The sequence below is a fragment of the Meleagris gallopavo genome, chromosome 1 (assembly GCF_000146605.3).
Source record: "Meleagris gallopavo isolate NT-WF06-2002-E0010 breed Aviagen turkey brand Nicholas breeding stock chromosome 1, Turkey_5.1, whole genome shotgun sequence".
In the NCBI taxonomy this organism is placed as follows: domain Eukaryota; kingdom Metazoa; phylum Chordata; class Aves; order Galliformes; family Phasianidae; genus Meleagris; species Meleagris gallopavo.
In genome coordinates, this window is record NC_015011.2 from 107208296 (window position 1) to 107230475 (window position 22180).

At 40.7% G+C, this 22180-nt stretch overlaps 1 protein-coding gene across 1 annotated transcript in view; it reads left to right on the top strand.

Moving 5' to 3' along the window:
- Positions 1-22180, top strand: part of LOC104909292 (EF-hand domain-containing family member C2-like) — a 90337-nt gene that overhangs the window by 45907 nt on the left and 22250 nt on the right. The window lies entirely within an intron of this gene.

Consider the following 22180-nt stretch of genomic DNA (forward strand, 5'->3'; position numbering starts at 1 on the left):
AAAAAAAAAAGAGTTCATGGGGAAAGATTCTGCCAATGCGTTTTGCCATGTAAAAACTGAATCAGAACTTTATTAAAGGAACCAGAGCAACCTGGAAAATCACATTCAAAATGTTTTAGTTGTGGGCATACTTTGGACTTTTTGAATTAGTTAATGTTTTTAACATGATAACCAGATGGGTAGCTAAACTTGTCTTTCGGAGATATTTTTTGTCCCTCTAATTAGTAGTTAAACCTCATATATGAACATTTTATTCCAGACATATGAACTATAGGTAGAAATAATTAAAGAATGAATCCAAGAACTACAAACTAGTGTGCTGGTCTTCCATACCAGGCAAAGTACTGAGTATTATTTCACGAACTGGAATTGACAGATATGGATCGATCCCATAAGCATAAGATAGTAGGAGAGAAATGTTGCTTCTGTAGGGGAGTCTTGCTTTGCAAATCTTTTGGCAGCCTTTGCAGAAGTCATTAAGTGCATGACTAACCAAGGCGTCACCCATTAAGTGGATCCAGCTTTCCAAAAATGGTACTTCACTCACTGGAAAGACAAGATGTGCAGAGAAAAAGGCCCAATTCCTTTTGCAGAGCTCCTCTAGTCTAGAAAATTGTAAAAATGTAATTTGTATAATCCAGTGCATTCACCAAAGATCTGGAAGAGGGAGTAAAGAGTGAGTTAGCTGAATGATGATCCGCAGATGATACGGAATTATTCAAAAGAGCTGATATCAAACAGTCACAGGAGCATCTCGTGCAACTGAGTGGTTGGGAGAAAAAACATCAGGAGAAATTCAGTACCAGTAAGACCAAAGTGATAAAACAAAGACAAAGTAGCAAATCTATCAGTGCTTACCCAACAACTGGCTCTTGGCAAGGTACTGTGTTTTAGGAAGAAATTTGGAATAGCAGTAGAAAATTCTCTTAAAATACTGTCCCTGGTACTCAGTAATGGAGAAAAAAAAGAAAAAAAAAAAAGGCAGATCATGGAATCATAGAATGGTTTGAGTTGGAAGAGACCCTTCAAGACCATATGGTTCAACTTCCCCACAGTGAACAGGAACACTTACAGCTACATGAGGCTGCTCAGAACCCCATCCAGCCTGACCTTGAGTGTCTCTGGGGGTGGGGCATCCACCTCTCTGGGCGAATACTACTGGGAACGGAAGTCATCGTAAATCATAAATCCATGATCTGCCATGCTTCCCCCCTCCTAATATGGATCCAGGAGAGCCAGAGGTACAGAGATTAGAAAAGAATGATGAGAGCTACGACCAGGCTTGTGCAAGAGGAGTGATGAAACCGAGCATGTAAAAAGGCACAAATGCTATCAGTGGTCTGGGACCAAGGAAAACCTGTTCAGTGTTCCTCACAGTACAAAAAATAAGGGCCTGCCAGGAATATTACCAATTTTAAACCAAGCCCAAGGAAGTATTGCTTTCACACACAGCATAGCTGCCTTGTGAAGGTCCTTGCCACCGGGAGCTGTGAAGGCCAAAAGGATAGAGAGGCGCTGAAGGGGATTAGATGAATTCAGAGAGGATAGGGCCATTGGTGGCTGTTAAACACTGTGGTCCAGCTGCAGCTCCAGCTCAGGAAGTCCTTGAACCACAGAGCTTGGGGTTTTTGGCACAGTGGAAGAGGCCTCTTGGCACTGGTCCCTCTCTGAGCATCTGCTACCGGCCGCTGTCAGAGGCAGGATATAGGGTTGGATGGACCTCTGGGCTGACCTAGGAGAGCTGTTCTTGTGTTCCTCTGTCTCACTGAGAGCTACAGATGTGCTGTGCTGACATCTAAATAAAATAAAATAAAATAATCTAACTTCAAATAAACTGAATGTTCTCCTTGAACTGGAAAAACCCAAACAAGAAAAAAATAAAAATAAAACTAAGATAGTGTTTATACTGGGAAACGTGCATTTTTTTCCTCCTGGATAATTCCTAAACAGCTGTAGGGGTTTTGCTCAGACTCTCCGCAGCTTCAGAGTTCACTTTTAGGTTGAGACAAATGTTATCAGTGCCAAAGAAGACATTTGAATAAGGCAGTAAATGAGAGAAAGCACAGTAAAGATGCAAACTATGTTTTGCTGCAACCTTAGCCAGTAATCTCATGATTTACAGTAATTTTGCTAGCATTTGCTTATCTTTAAGGAGAGAATAGTTCTGATTTAGCGGAAGCTGTGTTCCACCAGGAGAATAATCAAAAGTCTTACTGAGTAATCAGGATTTCCCAGTGTTGTCTCCCAAAGATTTTAGGAAAAAAAATCTAAAGTAAGGCCCTTGATATTGAGGCTGAGAGATTTGCAAGAGCACATTAGACTTGGCCATGCTTAGAATCTCCTTGCATGGGCTCTCTGCGTACCATAAACCCAGGGAAATCTGGAATTAATCTTGGTGGTGGCAGAGGGAAAATTTACCTTCAGCAAAGATGGGATTGCCCAACACTTCCCATTAGAAGCTGTTGCTTATGCTTTCTCATAACATTGGCAAACTGCAGCTGTTTGGGCTAGAATTGTGCTTATAGGGTATCTCCCTCTAGCTTACAAATTTGGGAAAACATCAATGCAAGTGGAAATGTGAAGATAAGAAGACAGTGGAGACAGAAATGGGGACTTGAACTCACCTACCAGCTAACTCTGCTGAAGGTTGCTAAGTCCTTTTGGAGGTGTGGCGGAGCTTTGAAACATTGCAAAGGAAAGGAAAGTCCAGGAAGTGCTTTTTATTGCTGTCACCACAGCAGTTAATATATACGATGCTCTTAAGTCCAATTTTTACATGCTCAGAGATTAGCAGAGGCTGCTAAAGTGCCAGCAGTACTGGACATCCTATTCTGTGGTGTAGGCATAGCCCTAGACAAGGTGTTACTTTGTTCTGGAGGGCGTAGAAGAATCACACAGTCTAGCATTTTCTTCCCCTTGCGTGAGAGGTAATAGCCTCAAGTTGTGTCAGGGAAGGTTCATATTGGATATCAGGAACCATTTCTTCTCAGAAAGAGCAGTGAGGCAGTGGCACAGGCTGCCCAGGGAGATGGTGGAGTCACCATCCCTGGAGGTGTTCAAGAACTGTGTGGATATGGCACTGAGGGACGTGGGCAGTGGGCATGGTGTGATGGGCTGGTGGTTGGACTAGATGATCTTGTTGGTCTTTTCCACACTTAATGATTGTATCATTTCAATATTCTATGAGGAACTGTTTTCAGAATAACACCAGCAGCAGGACTCCAGGCACTGCCAACTTAGGAGATGCTGGAACAGAAGGCATAGCTTTGGCAGGTCTGGACTTCAAGGACAAGACATCCCAGAGGCTTCCTGTCCTCCAGGAGAGTCAGTCTGGTGCTCCAGCGGTGGCCTCAGATACAAGATTGTGTCTTAGCAGCAGTGGTTCATGATCTCTGATAGGGGAGTGAGAAATGACTATGAGTGGTAAGTACCAAAAAGCTGTTGACACACATTCAAGTCTCAGGGAAAGAACATAGGAAATTTGAGTTTCCTGTTCTGCCAGAGGCTCGTGATGAAACTACCGAAATATACATGTGCAGAAGGTTTGAATGAAGGGTCATTATACGTTCAATTAACTGTATGGCAAGAGCATTAAAGAAAAACAACAAGAGAAATCCTTCAATCCATGAGAGGATTTGTAGGATGCCTCAGAAAAATAGATCTTCATGTTAACAGGAGGCCCATCATTCTTGTGGGTTCATTGGAAGAGACTCAAGGCTTTTGCACTCCGTGCATATGCAGTGCAAAATAGCTTTGCATTTGCTTGATCATTTTCATTATATTATACAACCTTGAAGAAAGAAAAGCAAGCTTCACATCTGTGATTTATGGCTTGATATTTACTTGCCATATCCGGGTGCGAGACCTAGTCCAAGGAACAAAGAGACTGTGAGCCCAGAACAAAAGCTACGCGCTTAAGGACTAAATATATTTTTCTTGGAGCTCTGTGACCACTAGCTCTGCCTGGAAAGCTGACCGCCTGCTCACCCTTTGAGAGTTTCCAGGCTCGTGTACTTCCACATTGGAGTCTCTCTCTAACTCTCTTTCTCTCTTTCAACGCTCTTCACACTTGGCTCAGAGCAAACCCACCCATCTCCAGCACTCTTGTGGAGGAGATTTCTGCACCCCGAGGCTGTGCCGAGAAAACCCCTCTTTAATAAATTAACACAGTGCATTGGGATGCGGGAGCATCTGGTGCTCCCAGTTCTGATTTATTTCTGCAGCAACACACAAAACACTGAGTGATAAATTATTCAAAATCAGTGGCCCCCCAGAGAATGGGACCATGATGAATAGTGAGCAGTTGGCATCCCACATAACAGTGTGTCTCAGAGGGCTACCTAGGGAGATAGTGAGGGGAAAGAAAAGGCCTAAGCCTTTGAAGGATACAGCTGTTTGGAATGTCTTCTTTTCAATGGGAAAGTGTGTTGATTCTTAACGCCTTATTTCAGCTGTGGGAAATGGGATTAGTGGTCAACTAGGCAATAAATAGCAACCACTAAACTCACATTCACCTGTAGCCCGATCTGACATGCGATGGCAGTGAGGCAGAATATCGATTTCCCTTAAATGATAAATTTTTTAAGGACACCAGGGGCTCCCTTCAAACATACAGATGATATCAGGACTGTCTTTTCTGATTTCCAAGGCAGGGAAATTCTCTATTGGTGCCTCATCTGTAAAGAAGCTACAATGTGCTTGGCTGGTATGGAAATAGGAAATATATTGGAGACAGTGTTTAAGGGTATTGGAATAAAGGCCACGTAGCATATACACTTTCTCAGTTCACTTGATTGTGTAGGACTTTCACTATACATGGAGAAACCACTGGGAAATACTTTTCTGTAGTGATCCCAGAGCTTGTGGCTGTGGAGGAAGATCTCTAAGCACTGGGATGTGGTGATCAGGGTGAGGGCAGGGGCTGCTCTTAGAGCAGGTGGCAGAAAAATTTCTGCCTGCAGATTGAATTGTTACTGCAGCCTTTTCAGATCTTACAGTACTTACGATGAACTTCACTACATCCTCTGAAGTAACAAGTGCCTTCATGCTCCATTCATGACTGGTACAGTTACAATGAGGTGAAAACTTGGAGCTGGAATGAGAACAAGGGAGGATGGTGCTCAGGCCCTGCCTGCTTCATGCCTGTGGGACTTCCATGCAGGTGGGCTGGCCTGCCAATGCAGATACCTATGAACAGACATCTAGAACATCCTTGCACAAATGCCTTGGAAATCTTGAACTGGTGCTGTAGCTTGCTGTGCTTTTTGAATGATATGATTATTTGTCTGTATTCAGCTGGCAGCCAGTGCCTATCTCACAGTCTTACTTGGGAGCACAGCCATTTGCATAGATTGTATTCATCATTGAGCAGCAACTTCACTTTGGCTCCAGATTCTCATTTCAGATGCCACAGAAGCCACCAAAAGCTGCATCTTCCTGACTGCTCCTGTTTCAGGCAGCTGTGCTTTCAGGCACAAGTTTGAGGGAGATGTTCATGTGGGTATTTAGCTCAGCGGGAAAAAAATCAGCATGATATTTTCACGTTTTTTCTCTTGCTTGCATCTGCCTCCATTTTCTCGCATAATGGGTATTCGTATTTATTTGTTATAATTCAGGAAGAGGGGAATTCCTCACTGGTTGTGGTTATTTCTGTTTTGCTTTTGGCTGAACTACATGTTTTGGAAGTCCCTACAAATTGCTGGGAAGATAATTCCCATAAACCGCTGCAAGTTAGTCTAAACAGAGAGGCTGAAACACCAGTGTAACATGTAATTGCTTGCTGGAAACCTTCACAACCTTCATGTGGGTTTTTGTTGCAACTGACAATTGCTCAATGGGCCATTTCAGCTGTTTGTTTTAAAACAGCATAGACAGTTGCAAAACTGCAGGTGTGGAGAGGGCCTGGTGCCCAAAAGGATGGGGTGTTCACGTAGGCCTGCCTAGTGCTGGCACCATGCTGATGTAGGAGCCAATGGGCATGGCATGGAGCTGCGAGTGCATGGGTTCTGCTCCTGCTCTGGGGCTAGAAAGAGATCAAAGTCTAAGGCATGGGTGTCCAGCTTTTGGCTTGCCTGGGCCACACTGAAAGAAGTGAAAATGTCTTGGAATACATATGAAGTATATAATGTAGCTAATGTGTATAAGTAACTCTAGGGCTGTGTATAAAATATATAATGTAGTTATTATGTTTAAGTAGCAAAACTTATTTTTTAATATTTTTTATTGAAACAAAAGGAAAGAGATGAAATAATTGATTCAGTGACAACAGCTGCAATTCTCAGTGAGCTCTCAAGGTGTTTGTCAGAGATCTTTGATGAAATTTCACCCTTCCTGTGCTTCATCCTTGAAAACAGTTCTTCACAGATGTGTGTACTGCCAAAAACAGTGACATGAAGAAGGTGTGACTGTGAAGTGAGTATTCCTCTCTGATAAGAGAGGGCTCATGAAGGTCTAGTAAAGAAGCATGATCGAAGGTTTCTTTGAGTTGAATGTCTGAATGCAACTCGATACATTTCATTTGAAAATTCACAGGTAAAATACAAAGGTCACTCCAAAAGTAATGCCTTCCATTTGTTTCCATGGAAATTACATTAGACACAGAAAACACAAAAATCACAAAAATCACGGAAATCACAGTAATCACAGAAACACTAAGGTTGGAAACGATCTACAAGATCATCCAGTCCAACCATCCACCTATCACCAATAGTTCTCACTAAACCATGTCCCTCAACACAAAATCCAAACATTCCTTGAACACCTCCAGGACCAGTGACTCCACCACCTCCATGGGCAGCCCATTCCAGTGCCTGACTCTTTCAGAAAAGTAGTCTTTGCTAACGTCCAGCCTAAATCTCCCCTGGCACAGCTTGAAGCCATTCCCTCTAGTCCTATCACTGGTTACACGAGAGAAGAGGCCGACCCCCAGCTCACTACAACCTCCCTTCAGGAAGTTATAGAGAGCAATGAGGTCTCCCCTGAGCCTCCTCTTCTCCAGGCTGAACAATCCCAGCTCCTTCAGCCTCTCCTCATAAGGCCTGTGCTCCAGACCCCTCACCAGCTTTGTTGCCCTTCTTTGAACACGTTCCAGGACCTCAATGTCTTTCTTGCAGCGAGCGGCCCAAAACTGGACACAGTACTGGAAGTGCGGCCTCACCAGAGCTGAATACAGGGGAACAATCACTTCCCTGTTCCTGCTGGCAACACCGTTTCTGATACAAGTCAGGATGCCATTGGCCTTCTTGGCCACCTGGGCACAGTGCTGGCTCATGTTCAGCCAAGCATCAATCAATACCCCCAGGTCCATTTCCTCTAGACAGTCTTCCAGCCACTCCGCCCCAAGCCTGTAGAGCTGCCTGGAGTTGTTGTGGCCAAAATGCAGGACGTGGCATTTGGCCTTGTTGAAAGTCGATGTATCAAAATGCATCAAATTATTTGCTGTAACTTAACTTGCCATAATTCAAATTTCATTTTGAATGCTGTTATGGTTTGAAACGTAACAGAGATCAGTTGATTTTCACCTTGAAAATACATGCTTAACTCAATCAAGTTTAGTGGTCAAATCTACCAAAAATACTAAATCTGTAAGCCATTTTTTATCTCCAAGTTCTGGCACAAATTTTCCTTTTGATTCCATAAATGACTTGATTTCATTTCAGGAGTCATAAAATCTTTCTAGCATTTTACCCCAACTTAGCCACCTCACTTAAGAAAAATAAATGATGACCTCATAATTAGCATCCATACTTTTAAGGAACTCCTGGAACTGGTGATGATTCAATCCTTTGAACTTCATGAAATTCACAGCTTTGATAACATTTTTGCACAACTTTATTAATTTTTAAAGCTTTCATGTGTAAATTTTCTTCATGTAAAATTCAATGATGTTTCATCAAATGTGAATTGTGGCTGCAGTTAAATCATCTATTAATTTTATAAGTCTCTTTTTTGTTTTTAACCAAACATCACTGAGCACCATCAGTAGCTATAACAGATACATTGACAAAGGTTAAAGAAAATTGCTTTAATGTAATTTTTACTGCTTCATACAAATCAAGAGATTTTGTTGTCTTCTTATGGCACCAAAGAAACAATTTCCTCAATGTCATCATATTTGTTATCAATACCGCATAAACTTCAATATTAGCAGTTTTATACTCAAAATTTCTTTCAATATATATATTTTTTCCTTCAGTTCATCTGATTACGGTCTGATTTTAGAAAAAAAACCATGTGAATTTGCTTATTACCATCATTTCCACCCCTATGTTATATCTGTGACTCCAGACAAAATACTGAGTTATTTAATCTCTTGCCTGGTAGGGTCAGCTGGACGTATCAAAACCATCTTGACTTACATCTGCTTTGCAGATCATTGCTGGCATACTTTAAAAATTGTTATATGTCTATGATGACACCTTCATCCCCTCCCCCAGTGCTCCAGTAATGTCAGGATTTATTGAATCTGAAGGTCCAGTTGTGACCTTGGCTCTCACTCGCTAAATCCCAGTCTCTGGGGTCCGTAAATCTTTGTGTGCTGCTCAATTTATAGAAGTGAACATCTGCTTATCATACAATATTTAAGTTGCAGGTGTATTCTACTACTAAAATAAACACACGAGTTCACAGTTGCCTATGCTATAGGACGTTAGACAGATGTTGAGGAGATTGCGATTGTTTTATCTGTTGGAAGCACCCATTGTACTGAGCTGGGTGGCTCTCAGAGCTCCGTGTTACCAAGAAATGAAGACTACATTGGGCTTACCCAAAAATCGCAACCTGATCACCTTACCAGAGTGGTGTATGGCTGAGATGTATGCAAATGATATAAGGAAGAATTCTTATCTTCATGCCTCTGCTGGGTCTGGTTGAAAAAGTCCCATCTAAGGGTTTTTAGCTTTCTGAACAGCCTGGACATGACAGACAGAATCATGACTCTGTTTCTTTACTCACACTATAAAAATTATGGTACACCGGAGATCTTCGTCTCAGAGCATGCATGGAGAGGGAGAGACCCATGAACACCCGATTATGATGGGAAAGGATTAAGTATCTTTCTTCTTTCTTCCACAAAATGAAAACATTACTAACCAAAAATCACAAGAAAGAGAAAACAAAAAGACAAGCTGCTGTGTGAAGCAAGGAGGAAGGTAGAGATGACCAAACAAATATAATCAGAGCCTTTGATGTGTTAGTTGGGAAAAAGAAGAGCAACATTAAGAGAAAATGACTTAGTGTAATCCAGAGGAGACAATCAGAACAAAGGAATTTTGAGAATATCTCTGGAGGCAGCCTGGGGACACAGTAGTTTCATAACAAAAGAAGGAGGAGAGAGCACAGATGACTAAAATTACTGAAAACCTCCATACTTTAGAAGGAAAAAGTCAAGCTTTAAATGCTGCTAATATTTTAAGCCTCTGTCTGTTTCACAGCAAATCCCCTGGGTCCAACAGAACATACCACCAAGGTCCTAACTTCTTGTAGGGACCTCCTTACCCTCTGGGATGGAAATGTAGCCACTTGGCCAATTGGGATCCATTGTTTGCCTAGAATGTGAATCTCACTTCCTGGGATGCCCACCCTGCTGTCCTGTGGAGATGAAGGAGGCTGATAAAGCCATCTAGGACAGTGGGATTTCTTCATCCCGACTCCTCTGCTCTCCCTGGAGCTTGGAGCCAGTCGGTGCACGCAAGAAGTACCATTCAAAACAGTATCTATAGATTAACCAAGTTCCAAGCTGTAGGAGCATGCACAGAGGCTGCAGAGGCATTCCTGGCTGTCCTCCATCCTTACAGCTGTCAGGGTTTGAGCCTCTCTCTGCCTCACCCAGGCGATTCCTTGTAAAAGTCTTTGGTTCAGTACCAACTGAAGTGTCAATTGCAAACAGGTATCAGAAGTGCCTTTGAATATGATCCACTTTAATACTTACACTCTTTTTTGGGATAAAAGCCTCTCTGCAAGAAGCCCAGTTCCCCCACTGGAGCGTAGGACTTTGATCTCGCAGCAAGTGGCATATGACACCACTGAAGCTCCTTTGCATAGCAGTGCACCTAAACATATGAATTCATTGAGTGGAAGGGTAGAACATGGCAGGAAGATTTGCACCAGTGCAAATTGTATTCTGCTTCCCTTTTATTCCTGAACTTCTATGCAGAGGACAGAGCTCTCAGCTAAGACACACCCCTATCAACCTGTTGCACACATTTTGGAGATTGCCGTGCTTAGTTTAGTAATGGCTTGTGAAGGAGGGCACCTAGATAGTATAACAAAGCATTTAGAGAAAAAATGATCATTAAATATTTTAGCTCTACTGCTATCAAAACATCTAGTAATATATTTCAAGAAGACCTTCCATACTTGTTTTCTTTTCCCTCCAGCTAGGCTAAGCCCAGCCATGATTTAGCATGAGGCACGAATATTTTCACTTATTTTAGCCATAAAAGAAGAAAATTGGGAATTTGTTTAGACTGCCAGGAATCTGGAATTTGTTGATGAATGGACATTTGGCTGAACATAGTGAATTCCCAGCTAATTGAAAGCAGATAACAAAAGTAATGCATTTACCTTGAAAAACATAATTTTCTTAATAAATAATTGAAATAGTAATCCTCTGACAGATGAAATAAGAAAAACATACTAAATAAATTCAGTATTAATTCCTGTCCTATATATTAGTGTACTTTACTGTCATACCTCATGGGGAGATTAAAACCTATAAATCTTTTTTTTTTTTTCTTTTCAGCATGGTCCCTGAGATTGCTTTGGTCTGGAAAGTAAAGGGGCCATCCTGTTCAAGGGATTGTGGTTTCAGTCATCATCAGCCCATGTTTCTATCTCCAGATATCTTACCTATGGGAAAGAATGCAGAATGCAGGGAAAAAAATAATCTCTGGAATGCATAGGTGGTAGTTAATGTGATGACAAACAATTGATCCAGCACCTTCTTAGGTGTCCATCCTACTCATCTGCTTCTCCTCATGAAGGTGGGCCAGAGGACCTGTTTCACAGTGAAGCAGTGGGTTGCTGTGGCTAGATATTACATATCAGTCAAGGGGCAATAATTTTCAGCTAAAGAGTGGTAACATAAAAAACATTGGCCTAAAACATTTGCAGATGATCTGAGCACACCCTTCCTTCTAAGTAAAATTAGCAATGGATCCAAACAAAAGCATATGGGTCCAACTATCCCGATCTGCGTATGGCTATGACTTGGAAACTGTTCTGGATCTAGAAGCAGATTCCTCCCCTCTTTGGACATCAGGACAAAATTAAGCTGCATATCTGAACTCCAACAAAATGTAGAGTTTTCAAAATGCAAAGGTAGATTTTTTTATGACTTTAACTTGGCGGAAATAATATGTTGCTGGATTGTGATTTGAGTGGAACAAAATGTTCACGAAGAGACATGAAATGTGACAATTTTTAATCTGTTGAACTGAAAAACTTGGCCATATTAATTGGAAATGTTATGAATTTAGGTTAAGTTTGTAATTGCTTTTGAATGAGTTTGCAGTGAGTTGTGGTTTTTGGCAAGAACCATGGAAAGATTGGTAGTTTCACACATTTTTGATGGGAAACGGGAGTAAACCATGGTGATTTTGCTTAAATTTTGATTTAAAACTTTGGAAGTGGTCAAACTCATGGCTGCAAGGCCACGTGAACTAAAGGAACAGATTCCACAAATAGAAACTTTCCCACTGAGCATACCAAAGGTGCAGACAGAAGTACATCAGATCAGCTTATCAGCTGATAAAGAGTAAGAGATGTACTCAGCTTCTTCGTAAAATCAGTTTGCAGGAAATTCTACAATGCAACAAAAGGAACAGAAGTGTATGAAGAAAAGGGATAAACAATTTTGAGCCTATGGTTTCCTTAATATTAAATGATCTGAAGATCTATAAATGTCCTATACTATCAGGACACAGTTAAAAGACCAACAGAAAAGCTTTAGAGTGACTGAAAATGGTGACTGGACAAGCCAAGATGTCTTTTTTTTTTTTTTTGTAAGAACACGTAGCTAGTAAAAACAAATAGTAACTTTGGGAATGTTTGAACACTCTACTATGTAGAGGTTTTCCCAGGTGTCTCAGTGATAAGATGGTGTCCTGGATAAAAGACTCACTCAAAGTATATGATATCACTGTCTATCAATTTTCTCAGATTTTTAAGGTTAGAATATAGCTGAGAGTCTTCTTGACAGGTCTTCACAGTAAAACTGCAAATGGGACTACCTGGATTTCTTCCTGAGTAAAATTTCCTTCTTTCAGTGTTTCACAGATTTTTCCTCCCTCCCTTCCTCCCTTCCTCCCTTTCTTATTTCCTTCCTGTTCAGTCACTGAAAAGTATAAAGAGCTTAGTTTTGAGTGACTTTCTGTAAGGAGTTGGAAATCTCTTTGAAATCACTCATCTTCTTACTTGTTATATCTCACCTCCTTTTCTGTCCCTTATTTGTGTTGTCTTACAGTTACCGAACAAACTAGACTGGTCTCTCAGATTAGCTGTTAGATCTTCACCATTCACCAGACCCGTCCACAGTGAATGGTTGTTAAAGACGGAAGTGCCAAGAACACTAGTCATCAGATTGACAGATTCCCCAAAGTCATTCTTATTTGAGGACATTTCTGTTGGTAAAACAGACTATTTCAGTTCTGAATAACTGACTTTTTAAAAATGGATTTGAAATGACTCAAATTCACAAGCTTTAGATCAGAAGTATTCTCTACACCAGCATTATTAGCTTTACCAACTAAACTTGTACATGCTCCAACTCTGTAAAATTATTTGGACAGGGTCTATTTAAATAAGTTCAATTTCAGTTTAATTTTGTTGTTTCCCACTAATTCTTAACAGTGTCCCCAAATAATAACTCTATCATTTTGTTCCTATTAATGTCAGGCTGACAGGCTATATTAATTCATGTCATCCTAGTTACTCTCTGCTGGCACAACAGTATCTTTCCTTCACATCTCTAGCATCGCTGGTGTTCCAAGACTTATTCAAAATCAGCAGCAGGGGTCCAATGAACAATTTTGCCTGTTGGACACAAGTTATTCAGGAAATTCCAATTTAAATCTTCTAACTTCAGAAATTCTTGTTATAGAATCATAGAATATTTCGAGTTAGCAGGAACTTTAAAAGGTCAAATATTCCAACTCCCCTGCAATGAACAGGGACACCTACAGTAAGATCAAGTTGCTCAGAACCCCATCCAGCCTGACCTTGTATGTCTCCAGGGATGGGGTATCCATCACCTCTCTGGGTGCAACATGTGCCAGTGCCTTACCAGTCTTAGTATAAAAAACTTCTTCCTTATATTCAGTCTAAATATCCTGTCTTTTAGTTTAAAAGCATTTCCCCCTGTCCTACCAGAGCAAATCCTACTAAAGCATCTGTCCCCTTCTTTCTTACAGACCCTCTTTAGAAGTTCAAAGGTTGCTTTCAGGACTCCCAGAGCCTTCTCTTTGCCAGGATGAACAGCCGCAGCTCTCTCAACCTGATTTCACATGGGTGGTGTTCCATCCCTTGGATCATATTTGTGGCCCTCCTCTGGACACAGAACAGTCGATGTCCCTCCTGTACTGAGGACTCCCCATCTGGACGCAGTACTCCAGGTGAGATCTCACCAGTGCAGAGCAGAGGGGCAGCATCACCTCCCTCACCCTGCTGGCCACATCTCTTTGGATGCAGCCCAGCATATGGTTTGCTTTCTGCGCTGCAAGTGCACATTGCTGGCTCATGTTCAGCTTTCCATCCACCCTTATCCCCAAGCTGTTTTTGTTGGGGCTGTGCCCCATCCTTTCATCCCCCAGCTTGTATTGGTAGAGAGGGTTGCCTCGACACAGGTGCAAGACCCTGCACTTGGATATATTGAATCCGATGAAGTTCACCTGAGCCCATTGCTGGAGCCTGTCTAAGTTTTTCTGGATGATATCTTGTCACTTGGATATGGCAGCTGCACCACTCAGCTTGGCATCGTCTGCAAAACTTGCTGAGAGTGCACTCGATCCTATTGTTAATGTCATTGATGAAGATGTTAAAGAGCACTGGTCCCAGTATTGACCCCTTGGGGGGCACCACTTGCCACCAATCTCCATCTGGAACTTTGAGATATTGACCACCACTCTCTGGTGGTCCACAATCTCACAACCATTTCCTCATCCATCAAAAAGTCTACTAATTAAATCTGTGTATTTCCAATTTGGAGAGAAGAATATCATGGGGGGCCATGTCAAAGGCCTTATGAAAGTCCAGATAGATGACACCGGTGACTCTTCACTGACACTGTTACACCATCATAAAAAGTGACAAAGTGGGTCAGGCAAGACCTGTCCTTGGTGATGCCATGCTGGTTATCCTATACTGTCTCTTCAGTGTGCCTAAGTACAGCTTCCAGGAGGATCTGCTCCATGATCTTTCTCAGCACAGAGGTGACACGCAGAGATTATAAAGAAAGGGTTGTTTTTTTCTTTCCTAAGATGCCATGCATCATCTGGATTTTTCCTAAATATAAGTGCAAAATATTTACTTGGATTTTCTACTTCTTTTAGATTATTATTGACAGTCTTATCGTGTCCATTTACTATCTATGTGGTATCTTTATGATGATACCATACTTTTAAAACTCCTGCTGACTATAGATTTTTACTTCCTTACCATACAACTACAATTCCCAGCCTGCAGTTCTTTCTCATTAACAACAATTTCCTTTTTTTCAAGTAATGACTTATCTGGATGAAAGTGTTTAGTATGGGATCACTTTATACATTACAGGATTGACCCCAGAGAGAGCCTTCAGTGTCCTAAAGTCTGACCAAAATCAGAACTTATTTGACATAAAGGGTCACTTGGTGGTGAAAAACATTCTTCAGAAGTCAGAATTCATTAATTCTGCTTATCACCGATCTTTTGTCATAAGAAATTGTCAGTCATTCGCATTTGCGTGTTTGAATTCCTCCTTCTGATATTTTCAGCTTTCTGAAGCCAGACCTTTCAAACACCCAGTCCTGTCTGGGGATACATGATGATGATCCCAACAAACATTATCCATCTGTGATGGCTAATATCTACACAGCTACTGCTTTGCACTGTCTAACCAGCTGGTAACTTGTAGATAAAAATATCTAGTAGATATTACATTACACACCAGATGTTATGCACTGCATGTTACACATTGCATTCATTGAAGCTATGCTATGTCTTCTGTGTGTCTAGATAATCCATAAATGTTTTGGTAGATGCACTGGGAGGTAGATGCACTGGGAGGTAGATGCACTGCACATGCTGCACAGCACCCATGACATGCAATTTTTTGTCCCTAGACCTCATAATCCAGTGAAGTACATTCAGTCTTCCTGCTGCTTTTAGTGTTGATACTGATTGTGCTAATCTCAGACATCATTTCAGAGGATGCTAACTCATGACAGTATGAGAACATTCACTCCTGAGTTACTAATAACTTTGAAGCCACACAAAACAATTTTCACAACCAGTGCAAGTCCTTAGTGTTTTGCTCAGTCGATCCTCCTGAAATACAGAGTCATGATTGATTTAAACATTCCAGCCATGGGAGTCTTCCCAGCAGATTTCAGTGGCAATGATCAAGGCAAGTTTGTTTCTAAAGCAAAAAATTGTTCCCAATTCAATACACAAGAAATTACATAATTTCTTCTCTAGGTATATAAGCACACTTTTCCTGAACTTTCTGATTCTATGCTAAAGATGTCAGACCTTCTCTTGCTTGTCACCCCTTTGCTCCAGCATGTCAGAAGGGTTGGAGAGCAGAGCCAGCTGAACCACAGTCTAATGATAGCTGCTCTTGGCATTGTAAATGGCCAGTTGTAATTTTGCTTATGAAATAAAATTTCTAGCTATTTCTCACGTAGCACAGGAGACAGTCTGTCTCAGTGCAGATTGAATTATTATAATGAAGCAATCCTCCTTTTCCTGCCAATCTACCCATACCCTGATGAGTTTGTGCCAAGTGATAAACACAGACAATAGCAATGAAGCTAAGATATTGACGGACTCCTTCCAAAAAGTCCCCTCAGGTCTTTATAGAGGCATGGAAGGAGAGTCTAGGCTGGGCAAATGTTCTGTGATTATTAGGATGAGGATAAAGTAGTGAAACATGAGCTCATTCTTCTTTTGAATGCCTAATTGATTCATTACTTTTGTTAGGATAGTCTGGCTGATTTTCATATTGATTTAATGGAAATATGTCACTTCTTCAGCCTTCCATCTTTATTTTCTTTTGATAGTTGGTTTTGGTTGAAAAAGCATAGGAAGAACAAGTTAACTAGAAACAAAATGATCATCTAATAACAGAGGCTGATTTGGACTTTTGTATGTGTTTATTGGGTAATTGTGAGGCTGAGGCCATCCGCCTTAAAAAATAGTTCTCCAAAGAAAAAACAAGAGATATTTGGGTCTTGTGGCTTGCTCAAGTTGAGGACTACCTGAAGCAAATGGTCACCAAAGGCTCTCATAAACCCAGGGCATTGTTAGTCTCACCTGTCTTAAACTAGCTAGGATGCAAGTCTGCAAAACTGATATGTATGCAGACTACTTTTATCAGTGGAGAACAGCAGGTTTTTTCAGGCCCTTGTCTTAACTTCCTAAATTATGTATTTAGATAATCCAGACTGTCTGTGCCTTGCTAGCATCATCTTTCTTTTCTTGGCTATAAAGAGAGTTGAGATGACCAGCTCGGACTGGGACATCTCACAAAGGATGGAAGAAATTCATCCCAGTCTGAGTTTTTCACTGCCATACCAGGACAATAGAACAGCCTGTGTCTGATTTATGCATGATGTGCTAATATTATCCCATTGATAGCCAGGATACTACTGTATTATTTTTTAATTGTATTTGAATTCTCATTTGGGGTAAGAATTTTCACATAATCCCTATATCCTTTAGCCACTATTAGCTTAATGAAGGGCTTGTATAAGCAAGAGGATATTATAAGCAGATCAACAGAAGGCGAGGAGGACACAAGAGACTCCAAAAAGGGACTTGGGCATCGCTTAATGAAACCTAAGTCTCCCATTGGAGAAACATCTGCATGTAGAAAATGCTAAGTGGACAACAGTGCCACAGCACTGGAAATCCAATTATTGCATAGTCTGTCTTGACTTGTAACTGTGAGACCAGAGCTTGGGATGACAAATGGGTCTGGGTGATACTTTTCCCACAGTCTCTTAATAGTGCCAGTTTATTTTGCCAGAAGACTGACAGTGAATGTTGGAAGATGCTGGTGGGTAGCTGGTTAAATAAAGGACTATCTAAACACCATTGAGCTACTTTGAGCCTCTACAATCTTCATCTTTTATAAACTGCACTTACTCATTCTCATCAGCATCAAACTCAGCGGGCAGCAGTGTTTCACTCAACAAGACTGCCCCAGGAATGAAGTCCTACCCATACTCTGTGAAACTGGCAGAATGCAAATTCTTACATTTTCTCTGTGCAATAATTTGATCCATGTATTTAGATTTCTGATTTCAGAGAGAACAATACAATTCTTGCAGCTCTTCCCTTACAACTGTTCTGCCAGACTGGAGTGTTCTTTGGCCATTTGGGAAGACATTATATTTGCAAATCCATTTATTACTTTGACTTTGACTTTGGCATTTTCATTAGAGACCTGGCTGCAAATCTGAACTATTATTCCAGCTCAGTTTACCTTCTTGTAAGCTTTGCTGATATGTGAAGTGTTGGATGAGTACTGAGCAAAGCATTTTGTCCTATTAAAACACATTTAAAGAGTCTTGTAAACCCTGGAGATTAACCCTAATGTTTATAGAGAGTTATAGATGCTAATTCTTGCATACTTGTCATTCCAGAGCATGGTCTGGTGGCAAACATTCTTTCTACCCCACGGCATTTACATCAATAGGATTTGTCCATGATCTGATTCCTTAGGACAGAGAAATTAAATGGTGGTAAAGTGAGGAACATAGACATTTACCATCCTGGACCATATTAGCTGGTCATAAAATCCTGTAGATATAATAGGAGACCTCAAACTCAGAAATGGAAGAACTTTCCCTTGAGGACAGTTTTGGTTAAAAATTTATTGATGAGAAGTTGTCTTATTCAGATGGAAGAAGAATTTTCTCTTTCAGTTTTTTGTTAATCCCTCTGTGATAGGGAACATCTGTGTATGCTCTCTTTGTTCTGCAAACACAATGAATGGCAGCAGCGTCCCCACAGACCTTCATCTTTCTTGAAAACTATGAGATTGATGCTCAGCACCCATTAGTTTCTTCTTGTATGGTGTTAGATGATTTTTGAATATCCAAAGACTTCTGTCTGGTTGTACAATAGTGAAGAAAAACATAATAAACTCATCTGTTTGCTGTATATGAATACATCTGTAGGAAAATATGTGCTCATACAAATATGTATACATATTGGTTCTGTGCATTTGTGTATGGGTTTGCATATAAGTATATGTACACACACAATTTGGTGCATGTGTATTCGGGCAAAGTACATCTGAGCAAATTCAATCTACTCAAGCTGACATCTAACCACACCATTATATTTCTTGATATCTCAGACAAATAACTTCATAGATCTCCATAAAGCCACTCCTGCCAACTTCTTGGTGAAATGGCAAGACACATTTTGTATGGTATCACCTCTTCAGGATGAAATGAATATATCAATTATGACACTCTGTCAAGAATGTGAAATTTATGCATAGATGGACTATTTTGGGAGTCACTTAGGAGATCATGATAGAGGAGATAATGAGGATGGAAAGGTAGTGAAGCTCTTATCAAGAGTTTTGGGAACAGCAGCTGGCCAGAAATGTTTTGAAGGACACCTGCAAGGATCTCCTTTCCTGGTGTTGACTTCAACAAAACAGGTCTTTATGCTCTACCTCCCACACTGCCCTACACCAGTTTGACAAAACACAATATAATCAATCAATAAATGGGGTTTATTATCCTTTTAATTTGAAACAGTCTACCGGATCCCAAATTTTGACTGACCACTGTGATCAAGAAATTGAGGTAGGTGGAAATTAGTCACCTTCAGACTAATCAACTCAAAGCCAAATTTTTTTGATAGAAAAAGATTCTTGGAACTTTGCATTAAGTGAAAAAGTGCTCCACATAGGTGGGAAAACAAGAAATAATAACAAGACAATTAAAGGAATGCAGATTACACATTACTTTTTAGCTAGACTGCTACCTGACAACGCTGGGCTAGTAATTTGTCAGCAAAAATCAATCTGATTAATTTCATCACTATTTTTTTTTTAATGCGTTTCCAAAAGACCTCATTATTTTGAATACATTCATTAATCAACAATACTTTCTGGATAACATTTGAAAAACACTTACTCTTTTGTTCTGGAGCACGTCATAGTGAATAATAGAAATTTATGATGTTTTGTTTGCTTCCTTAGCCATTTAGCATGCTTCTACTATTTGAGCCTAAGGAAGTGCAACCTAAAGAAAGAGAATTCTGGTAACTATATCTATTATTCAGCTGTGTCTATAGTGTGGCATAGAGGAAGGTACACTCACCTGAATATCTAATGCACAACATATATGTCCCTATTGGCTTTTAGAGCATGTTGGGACTCCCTGTTTCTAGTAGAAGTTTTAATTTTGGCAAGTTCTTTTGCTTAGTTTCCTTGTTATTGTCATTGTCTCTAAAAAGATACAGTTAAGGGAGGTGTGTGAAATAAACCCTGCTACCAAGATAACTTGTCTACATGCCTCAAACATTTGATTGTGCTCAAAACTAAAAACTGGAAAGAAGCCCTTGTAAAGAGCCAGCGGTGTCCAGCTTCAAGCGTAGGCATTTTACATAGATGCATCTTTCAGCTAGTGTTTTTCTTTTGACTTTTATTTCAGTCAGAAATACTAACAGTAGCTTACAATTATCTGATGCTTCTGAAGGCAAGATTTGCCGTGCATTGTAGATTAAAAAATAAAAAACTAAAGATGTGAATAACATGCCATCAATGGTTCACTTTATACTATTTAAAACTACATTGAAAACACATTTCCCTCTGGATTGACTCTTGGGGCACTGCTGGGAAAACTGTCTCCTGGCTGTGGTACTAACCTTCAGGCACGCCCTTGCACTGGAGACTTGTGTAACTCCTTTGAGGAAACACGAACATGCATGGTGTTTCAGACCCTTGGTATTCATAACGAAGCCTTTGAGCAACCATACAAAACCTAGAACTCCTTGACATAAAGATTTTTTGTTATCTATCGTAATAATTGCATCCTTTTGTGAACAGTTGTGTGAGCACTGCACAGAATTGATACCGATAATGGTCAAATTTCACATCTTGCCCTTCTAAAACATCTTTGAGCTGATTATTTCTCACCGCTCACTGTTTCATACTGGAGGGATTCTCATTTAAAAAACAAACAAACAAACAAAAAAAGTTGAATATAGGAAAAGATAATGTGTTTTGTTGACCCACATGCACAGATTACAGTGAAAATGAAGTTATAACACCAGCAAAGAGCTATAGTTCTGCCTTTGGATGACTAAGAAATTTGAGTTTGTTATCTCAAACAGCTAAATTAAAGGGAGCCTTCTTTGTGCTGGAACAATGCAGCGTTGGAGGAAGACAGCTCCTCTACAGAGGCAGAAGAGGAAAAGCTCCCTTTCTGAATCATTTATTAATTTCTTACCTGACATAGAGGGGCTGATATTTTTAAATAACAAATTCATTTGTTTCATTTGCTGGTGGGAGCTGGTTGTAAGAACTCGCTACATTGCGGGGGCCAAAGCATTGTATGCTTTTCCCGTGGCCTCTGAGCACCAGGGCAGGGCAGAGCTTGGTTCTTGGGGTTCTCAAAACAGTAGAGATTCGTATAGGCTGAGTACGCTGTGGTCTCTCGAAACTGTGAAAATATTATATAACCGGTAAAGTGTTCAATGACAAAAGGCTGATAATTTTTGCTCATATTCTGGGAGCAATAATGACTCCCTGGGAGAGGTCTCACCACTGTTTTTACCTCAGTGCAGTCACTGCAAACAGTTGCTTGAAGATTTCCAAATGGCAACAAAATATATGTTGACTGGATCTGGTTTTTGTTTTTCTCAATGAAGAAAAGGAACAATGCTGCTGATTGAATACAGAAAGAAGATAAATCAGGAGGAAACCATCAGAGCTGAGAAGCCTGCAAGCTAAAGCAAGGAGGCCTGTAGGAAAGCAAGGAACACAGGTATGAAAACTGTGGTCACTCCAGCTGCATGGGCACAGTGGGCAAGTATTGCTGTGGTGACTGAGTTCTGATGAAGGGGCTGAGGTTATGGTTTGCAGTGTCTACCACAAGAACAGTGCTAGTCACTCACTTTTTGAGAGTAAATTTATGGTTTGTTGATTGGCTTAAAAAAAAAAAATTAAAAATCTGTTCTAAAATGGACTCTTGCTCTCATACTTGAGCTTGTGCTGGGCCCTGTATGGCTGAGTGTTGCAGAGGGAAGCCACTAGAAGGTTTATTTCACTGTGACCTTCACACCAGTTCCAGCCTGTGTGGGCCTTGCTGCCTTGGTGCTGCAAGGAGATGCTTGGGTCAACTCGTCTGGTCCCATCTCCAGTGGTGTTTTCCTGTTTGGATGAGCACAGCACAAGAAAGAGGGTGCAGATCATGGGAAAAAAGAGAGAGTCTCCCAGGAGGAGCCTATTACTCAGACTTTCCCCTCTGATGGTGTCAGGTGCCTCTTTTAAGAACCCTAACTCACACTGCTTGGAGTTTAATTTTAGGCTCATGCTTCCCACATATGGCTTTTGTACTGTGGGAAGCCTTCAGACATATCACACTTAATCTGTTTATCCTTACTCATTTTCTTGCCATGCTCAATATTTGTTTTTAATCAAGAACAACTTTCCTGCCTTGCGCGTTTGTCCGGCTGCAGGGTAACACACAGCTCTGCTCCAGGGAGTCACTCTGTGCTGGTTATGTCAGGCCAGAGTCACATCTGCAGATCTGAATACCCACACAGTGCTTTTCTTCTGCCATTTCTGAGCAGCCAGCTCAATTCTGAGCCAGTCAAATGATTTATATCTTAGTTTGTGCATCGTGACAAATAAGCTCCCTATCTTCAACCAGCTGTGTAGCACTTTGGGGGTACTCAGAGGACTTTCCCTAGTAGAGGATTTAGTTTGAGTGATGCTGCCAATCTACTCATAAAA